The sequence below is a fragment of the Phoxinus phoxinus genome (genome assembly GCF_949152265.1).
Source record: "Phoxinus phoxinus genome assembly, chromosome: 11".
Lineage (NCBI taxonomy): Eukaryota > Metazoa > Chordata > Actinopteri > Cypriniformes > Leuciscidae > Phoxinus > Phoxinus phoxinus.
In genome coordinates this window covers 3,748,152-3,760,155 of record NC_136886.1, presented here as the reverse complement: position 1 = coordinate 3,760,155, position 12,004 = coordinate 3,748,152, and positions in this window count along the sequence as shown.

The window sequence follows — 12,004 nt, the reverse complement described above, 5'->3', positions numbered from 1 at the left end:
TCAGAAAGGGACAAACGACACACTGCCTCTTCCTCAAACACACTGCTCAGGTGCCCTTGCCTCAGTATTGATCAGAGCAGACAAAACACAGTGTCAGCCTCTCTCTCGCTCACACACAAAACATTATCACTCCTGCATTCAGTGTGTCCTTATTTCCCATGTGTGTGTGTGTGTGTGTGTGTGTGTGTGTGTGTGTGTGTGTGTGTGTGTGTGTGTGTGTGTGTGTGTGTGTGTGTGTGTGTGTGTGTGTGTGTGTGTGTGTGTGTGTGTGTGTGTGTGTGTGTGTGTGTGTGTGTGTGTGTTGGATAATTGCATCATGATTTAGGTTGCCAGCATCTGGTAAATTCCTTTTCATTTATTTTCTGTTCCCCGCTGTGTCTGTTTGTAATCATACTGTATACGTTTACATATTCAAACAATTTCAAAGTAAACGTCTTTTGTCAATTTTGAAAGCTGTAGTGGACTCTGAAGTGGAAGACAATGGCAATCTAAAATATCTATATAATAGAATATTGTTAACTAAAATTGTTGTCACTGAACATTTGTATTCGTTTGAGAAGCATTTAGGTTTGGACTAGGGAAAAAAATATATTTAATAGTGTATATATATATATATATATAGTTTAAACCTAAATGCTATTTATATATGATATATATATATTGTATATCATAAAACTGTGATATGTAAGCATGCACAAATGTACAAAATGTGTATGTAAATAGTAAGTGCAAATATGAATACTAATAAGATGACTTGTTTTATGAATTTTTATATATATGTATTACAGTAACACTTTACAGTAGTTTAATTTGTTAGTTAATGTATTAACTAACATGAATTAACTATGAGCAATACATTTATTTATTAACCTTTGTTAATGTTGTTCACAGTGCACTAACTAATGTTAACAAATACAACTTAGTTGTAATAATGTATTAGTAAATGATTAATAAATGCTGTAGAAGTACAGTTTATTATTAGTTCATGTTAACTAATGTAGTTAATTAATGTTAACTAATTAAATCTTATTGTATATTGTTACCGGTATTACTATGGTATCATGTCAAAAACGTTACAGCACCATAGTAATTTTTGTAAGTATAGTAAATATGATACACGAATATGGCACAGAACATTTATGAGTGTGTGTGTTATTTTTACTGGAGTAAATGGGTTGAGCAGGCCTCAGCCGAGACACATTAAGCATCAGTCCCTTAGTGAAATGCAATGAGGAGAACTTTCCCAAATCCAGCCAACCATCAGAAAAGTATTGATTCCTGGGAAGTGGCCAATGCTGTGAATGTGAAGTAGGCACTGATCCCTCTTCCTCTGCAGACGGGCCTGACACACACCAGCTTAACTGAGCATAGAGGAGACCAATGGGGTGTGTTTGGCATTGCTGTACATCACTGTTCTCCCTAATTGAGTCTTACATTGTGTTGAGGAAGGAGGAAGGGAAGAGACAGAGAGAAAGTGAAAAGCCCTGAGGAAAATTTCAAGCTCAGAGGTTGATCTTTCACAGTTCGCTTTCGTTTAAGGATCAGTTTTCTCAGATGTTGCTCCTAAAATGCTTGAAGACATCAAAATAGAAACTAGATTTTTACATTTTCTGCAGAAATGTGAGAGGTGTTACTCAAATACTCATCACCTTGATAGGGTCCTATGGTCTTCTCTCTACAGTGCAAGTCATTTGACACAAGACTGGCAGCACTATATAGAATCAATGTGTATACAATATTTTTCACACAGATGATTTGGTCTTAGAAGAATTGAATGAGAAATGTTTAAACAGTTTGAGATCTCTTAGGGTGTGTGTTCACACTGGTTCGGTTCGCTTGGTTCGTTTGGTCCGGACCAAAAATAAACCCCCAAAAAAACATTTAGTCCTGGTTTGCTTAGCATTCACATTGCATAACCTGTTTTTTTATTAAGTATTAGCGACGAAACGTACAGAAACATAAAAAACAATGCTGTGTTCTGGGCTAAATTAGCTAGTTGTATGTGTGTAGCTACACATGATGGTATTTAGACCAGCTGAGAACTCGTGAAGAGATTATAAATGTGTAAAGGAGTCAAAACAGCGCCAGGAATCCTCCGTCTCACACACACACACACACACACACACACACACACACACACACAGATCTGCTGTGAGGAGACGCGGTTCTGACGTCTGTACTGAACTGTGATGGCAACATCGAGACTATTACAAGAAAAAACTGTTATGCTCGAGCATTCTGGCCTTTTTAGGGTCGCATCTTGTGACATCATGTCCAGCATGGGCGTAGGTTTAGGGGGGGAAGCTAGGTACTAGTCCCAATCAATATTTTTAAATGACAAAATTGTCCCCACCAATATTTGTGAGAGAATTACGAGGCGGCCGCCTCCGTCAAATTAGGTGCATTCTGCTCTCGACAAAACTCGGATAGACAGTCACATGCTCAGATACACTTTTTCCACTGTGACGGTTCTGTTGGGTTCCTGTGTCCATTCTGTCCTGTGTCCATCAATCATATTACATGCGCTTCTTGAGGCACACGCGCGCGCGATCTCTTGCTCTCTTCCTCTCTGTGCGTGCGCTACGCGGTTTGGAGCACAATCTCTGTCTCGCGGGCGCGCTCGCTCTAGATTCCGGGAGGTTTTAACTAATTCGCGGGCATCAGTGAGCCGCTATCAATATGCGGGAGACTCCCGTGATGTCTGTGTTTCTATACTGAAATAATATCGGCATTATTATTGATTTTCATTAGGTAATGTTTTTGGTGCCCCCTCAGCTCTTGGTGCCCTACGCACAGCGCGTGGTGGGAGCGTTGGCGCTGAGCATACATTTAATAAAATTAGGGGGGAAATGCCCTTTATAAAGGTAAAAAAATAATATTCTGATAAGATTGTTTTCCAACAGTGACGTAATGAAACATTGACAATTTAAGTTTGAAGGGAGTAAAGCCTCGGTTTAGGCTATTAAAGAAATTTAATTTTGCCAAAAGAAGAACTTTTATTTTAAATAAATGTTATTTTTAAATCACCCTACTACAGTGTGACATTTTACCATATTATCATGCTTAACACTGATAATTTGAATTGTAATGTGATGATCAGATATCTAAATCAGAGAATATCATAGGTTTGGGCGGGTGGATTATTTATTTTTAACAGTGGGTTCTGGTGACTCAAAGTGCACCAGATTAATGAATTTATCTTTAAAATGTAAAAAAAATTCTTACGGGTGGCCATGCACCCTGACCCCCCTAGAGGTACCGAGGTCCATCCACAAAAGTACTGTGGAAAACAAACGTTGGTATATGAAAAATAATTCATATTATCTTTTTAATAAAGTACATCATCAGAATTTTACCAACTCCACCTAGTTTTGAGCCAGGAAAAAAAAACCTGTTGCAGCTATTTGCATCGATTCCCATGGCCAGTACGACAGTACAAGGAACGCCGTCATTTGATTGGTTGAAAAAATAAGGGGGTGGTGTGGGGGTGGGATGTCCCCACCAAAGCTGAGACCAAACCTACGCCCTTCAGTTTTTGGTTTGTTTAGATGTCTTTGGTCCGTGTTCATATTTCAGTCGAACCGCGGGATGTTTGGACTCATCTTTTCAGTGTTCTCGGTCCTGTTGTTTGGTGTCACCAGGGTTCAGATGGCAGCGTTCACACTTATTCAACTGAACCTCACTAACAGAGCAATCGCACCAGGGTTCGCTTTAATCCAACCAAACATGCCGAGTGTGAACACACACTTAAAGTCTAGAGGATACACATCTGACAATAACCTTTTAACCAGGAGAAACAGAAAATTAAAAGTTAATAAAACAGTAGGGCTTCCCGATTTAGGAGACAATGAAAATAGAAAAAAATTAGGGCTGTGAAATTATTAATCACGATTAATCGTATCCAAAATAAAAGTTTGTGTTTACAGAATATATGTGTGTGTGTACTGTGTATAATTATTTTGTATATATAAATACACACACATGCATGTATTTGAGAACTATTTGCATTTATATATTGCATATATATTTTTATATAATTTATATTATATATAAATAGTAGGGCCGGGACTCGATTAAAAAAATAATCTAATTAATTAGAGGCTTTGTAATTAATTAATCGAAATTAATCGCATTTTAATTGCATATAAATATTTGACCTGAGAACAGTGAGAAGTATTTTTTTTCACATGGATTTTTAGTATACCATTGAATAATGACTGAATACATAAGCTTAAGCAACAAAATATTGTTTATTTTTGTTCAACCAAGTCCAGCAGACCAGTGCTATTTTTGCCATTAAGTGTAGCAATAGCCGCTCCGAATTCCTTGTTGCATAGCTTGCACACAACCATGCTCTTATCGACGCTTCCATCCGTTCGTTTTTTATAACAAAATGTCCCATCCACGGGGCCAACCAAAGCGGTCCATAGATATTATATATATGATGTCTATGAAGCGGTCTCGTCAGCTTCTTTGTTCATGTTCACTGTGGTTTGTTGTTGTCTGAAGTTATCAAGTTATGAACGCTATTGGTGCTCCAGCATAATCGGTCCGCCTAAACTCATCCAGTGAGAAACGTTCCGCGGTGCAAAAATAAGTGCGATTAAAATGCGTTAAAAATGTTTAACGCGTTATTTTTTGTGTAATTAATTAATCTTAATAAAGTCCCGGCTCTAATAAATAGAAATATTTTATATATAAATAACACATTTTTCTTAAATATATACATGCACGTGTGTGTATTGATATATATACAAAATAATTATACACAGTATACACACATATATTATGTAAACACAAACTTTTATTTTGGATGCGATTAATCGTGATTAATCATTTCACAGCCCTAAAAAAATATAATAATAGTAGAAGTAGTAGTAGTAGTAATAGTCGTATTAATAATAAACAAAATAATACATTTTACTATTGTAATATTTCACTGTAAAAAATAAGAAAACTGTAAAATTATAATATTTATTATATAATCATTTCATTTAAATCAAATGTGCAGCCCTATAAAACACCATTCTCTTTTTATTTTCATTAATATGACGTATTACTGAAATAAAAATAATAATTAAATAAAAAAATTAAGACGGGGCCTGATTTTTTAAATCAGGAATTGATTGGATTCTGAAAAATTGGCATTATCACTATCAACAGCTTGTGTGGCGTAGGTGACATCACCCAAACAGGAAGATCGTTTCAGGGGCAGAGCAAGTTACGGTTACATGAAAGATTGTGAAGACGATTTTTGGCATGCATATAGCATGCATCAATGACTTGTTATCAATAAAACCATGCAGAAACATAAACCGAGTCAACCTTCATGTTGAGTTAAAGCAAACGTTTCCATTTAATCTCAATTCAGTCTAGGAGAAACCAGAGCCATAGAGAGAAAGAGTTGCGACACTCTTTGATGTCGCCGCTATGGCTGTCACGTGGTGCATGCAAGCCCCAATATATCCAAAACATACGCTGGCTGTCATGTTCTTCTATGGGACAGACAGCAGCGATTGCATTATTCAACGGTAAATATTAAATAAAACACACACCTAAGTACTTTTTCAGCTGTTGTTTGCATTATGTTAATGTCAGTTTTGCATTTGGAGAGGCAGGGTGACAACAAAATACTGTATATTACTTAGATCAATTTTAGGCTATATTTTTGGTGGGAAAAGCTTGGTGTTCATGTTCCCATGGGTAGTAGCACTGGCTTTAACTTAACTCTAACTTAACTTTTCCATATCATTCATCTGATGATGGACATCTCATGATATTTATTTTAGCACAACTTGACAATTCAAAAGAGGTCGATATTTCAGAAACTTACGTTACCTCTGGAACAACTCGATACGCAGCATTCACCACTCAAACTCAGCCAACACGTCACATGTATATCCCAAAAATGTAATCAAATAAAAGTTGCTATAAAAGGTGGTAGCGATTCATTACCAAACTAATTAGATGCTACCTTCACAGCTGGCGAAGTCGCGCTTGCTAACTAGCAAGCAGGCAATGCTAGAAAATTGGATGAAACAACCCAGATAAAATATAAATAATGACGCTGTGCATATACAAAGCATCGCAAAGGGCCTCTGATACAATACAGACAGTTGACAATTCAAAAGAGGTCGATATTTCAGCAAGTTACCTCTGGAACAACTCGACTCAATGAAAGTGAATGGGGTTCAACGGCCAAATGACAAGTGTTTGGAACTAATCCGATCTTCAAATCCCGGAAGTAGGCGGTTAAAAGCGCCGCCATTTTTTACAACGGAGGTCTATGGGAGTGTCGCAACTCTCTCTATGGCTCTGGGAGAAACGAAAGAGATCTCATTTGTGATTTTCCTTTCCTACAGGAACCAGGTCTCCAGCTATCATTCCTTTACTCAGCGAGAGACAACACACTTCCGTAGACGAGACGGAGGGGGGGGGAGCCATGTGAAAGAGTAAAACACACCGACGAACGGGCCCAAGCTCAATCGATCCCAGTCTGTCTGGGAGCCTGTGAGTGCTGAAAGATCCTGTCAGTAGCGATCAGATACTGATCAAGGAAAAGAGGCAGAAATGTGTAGCGTTAATCCGAGAAGGCTCAAGGCAGAGCCGCGGGGGAAACTCATGCACCTAGACACAAAAACACAAGCATGCACGGCCACACACACATTCACACACACACACCCACACAAGTAGGACATGCTTGGAGAGAAATTAATCATAGCGTATGGCTCCTGTCTCTAAGATAGGAAGAGGGCTCGAAGCATTCTCTCACTAATACTAAAATAACCCCTCCACACTTGTGGACTCCAGCGGCCCACGCGCTTGTCTTATCTTCTGCTCTCTTTATCCATTTCTCCTCTCTCTGGCCGTGCAGCAATATGTTCAGCTTAAGAGAAGAACGACCTCGACAACAGACCTCTCGCCCCAGCGAGTACTAGTTTAACACAGCTTTACTACACACACAGAGTCATGTTAGCTGATATATAAGCCTGGGAAAGCAAGGACGCGGGGTGATGTGACTAACTATTGTTTTCCACATTAAGACAACATGAAGAAGAATACACAACCTATTTTACTTCTGTAATGTTGATGTATTTTGTGAAACGGGAACTCAGTGGGGGCAGGATCCTCTCTCAGAAATTATTTATTTATTTATGGTAATAACATACATTATAATAATGTTTTATTTTTATTTAATTCTGAAAGATCTAAAACTAGCAGTTCATAAAATAACATTTGTTGAACAATTCATCAATTAAATTAAATAATAAATAAATAGAATAGTATTGTAATTATACACACACACACATACACACACACACACAAACAGTACATATAAATTACTTATGTATTAATATATATCCTTATTGAACAATAAATAAATACAATATTATTATAATTTATATATATATATATATATATACACACACACACATTATTGATTTATTTATTATAATAATATATATTATATTATATTATAATAATTAATTACAATAATATTTTATTTATATATCCGAAAGAGAATACACATGTGGAAACTACCAGTTCATAAAAGAACACTTGCTGAATATAAATAAATAAAAATAAATAAATAAATAGTATTATAATTATTATGCACACACATTATTTATTTATTACATTAATAAATAGTATATCACAATAATACATTTTAATAATATTTTATTTAATTGATGCATTCATTTATATAATTGTTCAACTAATAATATTCCGTAAACAACAAAAAATCTTGGCATTTAAGTACATTAGTTTTTTTAAAATATGGGGATGGTAAATAAACTAACTGAATTCATACATTATTATCATTATACTTAATGGCAAGTCAATGAAATGTCTTTCAAGCATCATTTAATTTACAATAAAGTTACAATAAAGATTAATCAGCGGTTGACAGGAGATAAACGGGTTGTCCTCAGACTGCAAAACACTAGCAGAGACCTTTCCCACAATGCTGCAAGGCATACTGGGAGTTTTATGCTCAAATGCCAGAGTGTCTTAAACTGATGATGAGTCACACACACACACACACACACACACATAGCCAACCCTCAGAGACGGCGTAAAGGAATGAGGTTTCATCAGTCAGACTCGTCGGAGCTGGCGCACTAGCCGCTGATCTGAGACGTCTTGTAGACCATTTTATCACTATATGGACCAGATGAGCTCTCTAGATGCTTGACTTACAATTATTAACGCTGGACATCTGTCAGTTCATGCACTGATTCAGACGGGACTGGGATCTCTGTAGAGGGTGGGTATATATCTTCTGGATGTGTGTGTTAAAGAAGGTCACTAACGAACATCAAGATGACAGCAAAGATAAAAGCAAAATGAAATGGAAGTTGCAGTCATCTTTCCTTCCTATTGTGACTGAATGGCTTCTTGAACAAGAAATATGTAGGGCAGGACTTTATTTTGTGCATGAGGAATTGGTTGTGACTTGCTATTGGTGGATCTCATGTGATTGTGAATTAAAAATAATAATAATGATGTATGCGGACACATAATTTATAATAAATACTGCAATATTCCATTAAAAAAAGAATTGTCCATTTTGATTTCAATATGTAAAGCAGAATAATCCAACCTGAGAGTTTGAACGAAACTGAAATGACAAAGTTTCTGTGAAACACAAATGTACCTTCTCAGGGAAAAGCAGTCCCATCTGAATAATGCTTTTATCAACAGAAAAAAAATGCAATTTCACAAATTTCACTTCTATTATGATCAGATTTGTGCATTTGGAAGATTTCGTTCCATCATGTTTTTAACTCCCACGACGACATGGGACTGTAAAAGACGTTTTAGTCTGAATATTGCATGAGCAATGAAAATATGCATGCTTTAAAGCTAATGCCATTTCTGGAGCGTTTTAACTGGCAGGAGCAGCAGGGGCTGGATGTACTCAATCATGCTATAGCACACCTTAAATGTCAAGCATACAACTAATGCAATGCTATTTTTAAATTAGAAAAGAAAAACAGAGTAGGCAAAATGACTGAACAATAACCACAAATAAAGTATGCATCAACATACATGGCCAGAAATGAGTTGTCGATTTACAACACTGAATTTGAAGGAACAATATCTGTGTTTTGTACTGGAGAAATCACGGGTCTACAGTCACTACAGGCAACATGAAAACGTGCGACACACATCTCTCCTGCATGTACAGAAGTTCATGCAAATGTGTGTTACGAACACACACACACACACACATCGAAAATAGAGTTACAGTGCTGACATGCTCTACTTGAGGCCTAATGACCCCTGGGTAATGGCCCTCTTTGGTCTTCAGGAAATCCTCTTTCATGCATGCCTCAGCAGAGGAGGTGTGTGTGTGTGTGTGTGTGTGTGTGTGTGTGTGTGTGTGTGTGTGTGTGTGTGTGTGTGTGTGTGTGTGTGTGTGTGTGTGTGTGTGTGTGTGTGTGTGTGTGTGTGTGTGTGTGTGTGTGTGTGTGTGTGTGTGTGTGTATGTGTGTGTGTGTGTGTGTGTGTGACAGGAGGAAAACTGATTAATGGGGAAAAGCAAAAGGAAAGATAAATGGAAATTGGTAAAACCGGAACAGAGCATCACATACAGGGGAAAAACTCAATTCATAAAATATTAAATACTATCAGCATTTTTACTAAATAAATATAAAATTATAAAAATGATCTATCAATCTATTTTTTGATATCAAACTATTTGATATTATTCAGCCAAATAAGACATTATATTGACTTTGTATCTCATTATTTCAACCAGTAAAACATGAAATACATTATAATATATTAGTGTAATATTATGCTTAATTCAGATTGAAAAATCACGTGCTTCCTTTGAGTCCTTTCAAATCAATGCACCCACAGTAAACAATATGCACCACAGTATATATATATAGTATAAGATGTTTTATGTATCAAAAATTATAATTATATATTTTAGATTTATTTGAGATAAATTTGCATACATTTTTTACATTTGTCATCTATTAATCAGTTTGAAAGTTTAATACAATGCTAATAATTTTATACAGATAATGAGAGAGATAATACACACTGGCATTTAGTATGTGTTTGTACTTACTTTTTCAAATCTATAATAATTATGATGCTGGCAGCAAACACCTCTAACAAGATCCTATACGTCTTATAGTATTTCAAAAAATGTGTGGCACTTCAGGGCTGTGAAGCTTCATCCGATTGCATTTGCTCATCTCTTCATCATATTAACACCTACAGTGAAGTCAGGCCTGAGCCTGTAATGCATCATCTCTACCTGAACCAAACCATAACATGAGACCACCCTTAAATATAAAGGTTCCTTATTGGCATTGATGGTCCATGAAGAACCTTTAACATCCATGGACCCTTTCCATTGAACAAAAGGCTCTTTATAGTGGAAACGATTCTTTAGATTATTAAAATGTTCTTTACAAAGTCCCTTTGAAGGAAAGTCTGTCATATTTGCAACACCTCCGGGCAGCGATTCAATGGGGTTCTCCTGAAATCTCAAAAACTGCTAGCGAACTCACATTTAAATAACATATTTCAAATCAGCAACAAAATCTGGCATGAACTGTCCCATAAATGTTGTTTCATATGCTCAGCGTAAAAAAAAAGCTTATTGTGCAGGCCAATATGCACATAGTCCTAAACACAAACTGTTTTTAGAGCAACCGGAGCTATCAATCCACAACTGGCTTTTTTTATTTAGAAGGCGGGACTAATTCAGTCATATAGAGCATTGCACTTTCTTAGTTTACACTAAAGTCTTTGTTTACACTAAGAAAAAACAAATATTTTATGAAATATTCACTGAAGGGTTCTTTGGAGAAACAAAAATGGTTCTTTAATCGCATTGCTGCGAAAACCACCTTTTGGAACCTTTATTTTTAAGGCTGTGTTTGAAATCGCCCCATATAACCTCATTCACTATTCCCACATAAGTCCACTAATACAGTTCCCTGAATACGAGTGAGTGAATTCGGACACTGAATATGCCAGAAATGTTGCCGCTTTTGCATAGTTTGTGCTGTTTAATGATCATTCGAAACTTCGCAAACTGGCAGGACAAGATTTATCAAGAACTAACTCGTTTGTGGAAACTATGGATAAACCTTAATTAAACAATTTAATAATCAATTAAAAAAGGAATTTATTCCTATATGATATTACCTTGTACCCACATTGGACCAGCGGTTAGGAAAATAGATCTCGCTATCTTCTGCTGAGACGCGGGAATTAATTCGGCGACTCTCACAGTGCATTTTGGGTATTCTCTAGCCGTTGAGCGGTTGTACACTTGATATTGAATGAGTGCACTTGATAACGTTCACTGTGGTTTTTCAGACACCACTATGAATGCCTATCCTCTCAAATAATGCCCTATTTAGGGGAATAGGAGGAGATTTCAGACACAGCCTAAGGCCCTGTGTCCACCAAAGCGTTTTTAGCCAGCTGAAAACGCCGAGCTATGTGCGCTTGAGAGCGCTTTTTTTTCAGTTGAGACGCTTCGTTGCTATGATACAGAATATCCGTTGGTCGGTGTGGTATTAGTCCCGCCCCTCCTCCACTGTGATTGGACGGTTGGGTAAAAAGTGACAGTGATGAGCGCTGCATTTTACCAAAAGTTGAACATTCTTCAACTCTCGGCGACCTGTAAAAAACACCGAACACTCAACGCTTCAGCGTGAAAAACACACTCAGCGCCTCGTTACGCTAATGGCGTTTTATAAACGCGGCGCTCCCATTGAAAACAATTGAAAAAACACGCCAGCCGCGTGAAAAAACACTTTGGTGGTGGACACACGGCCTAAGAGTGTATTGTATGGTCACTGCCCCTAAACACACTGACCACACACAACATCTAAAGAAACGTCCATAATCCAACATTTTCAATATATTCATGTATCATAATATTTGCATTGGTGCTCCAAAATACTTCAATTAATATGAAAAGGAATCACAATGGTATATGCCAAAAAATTGTCAACATGGTTCA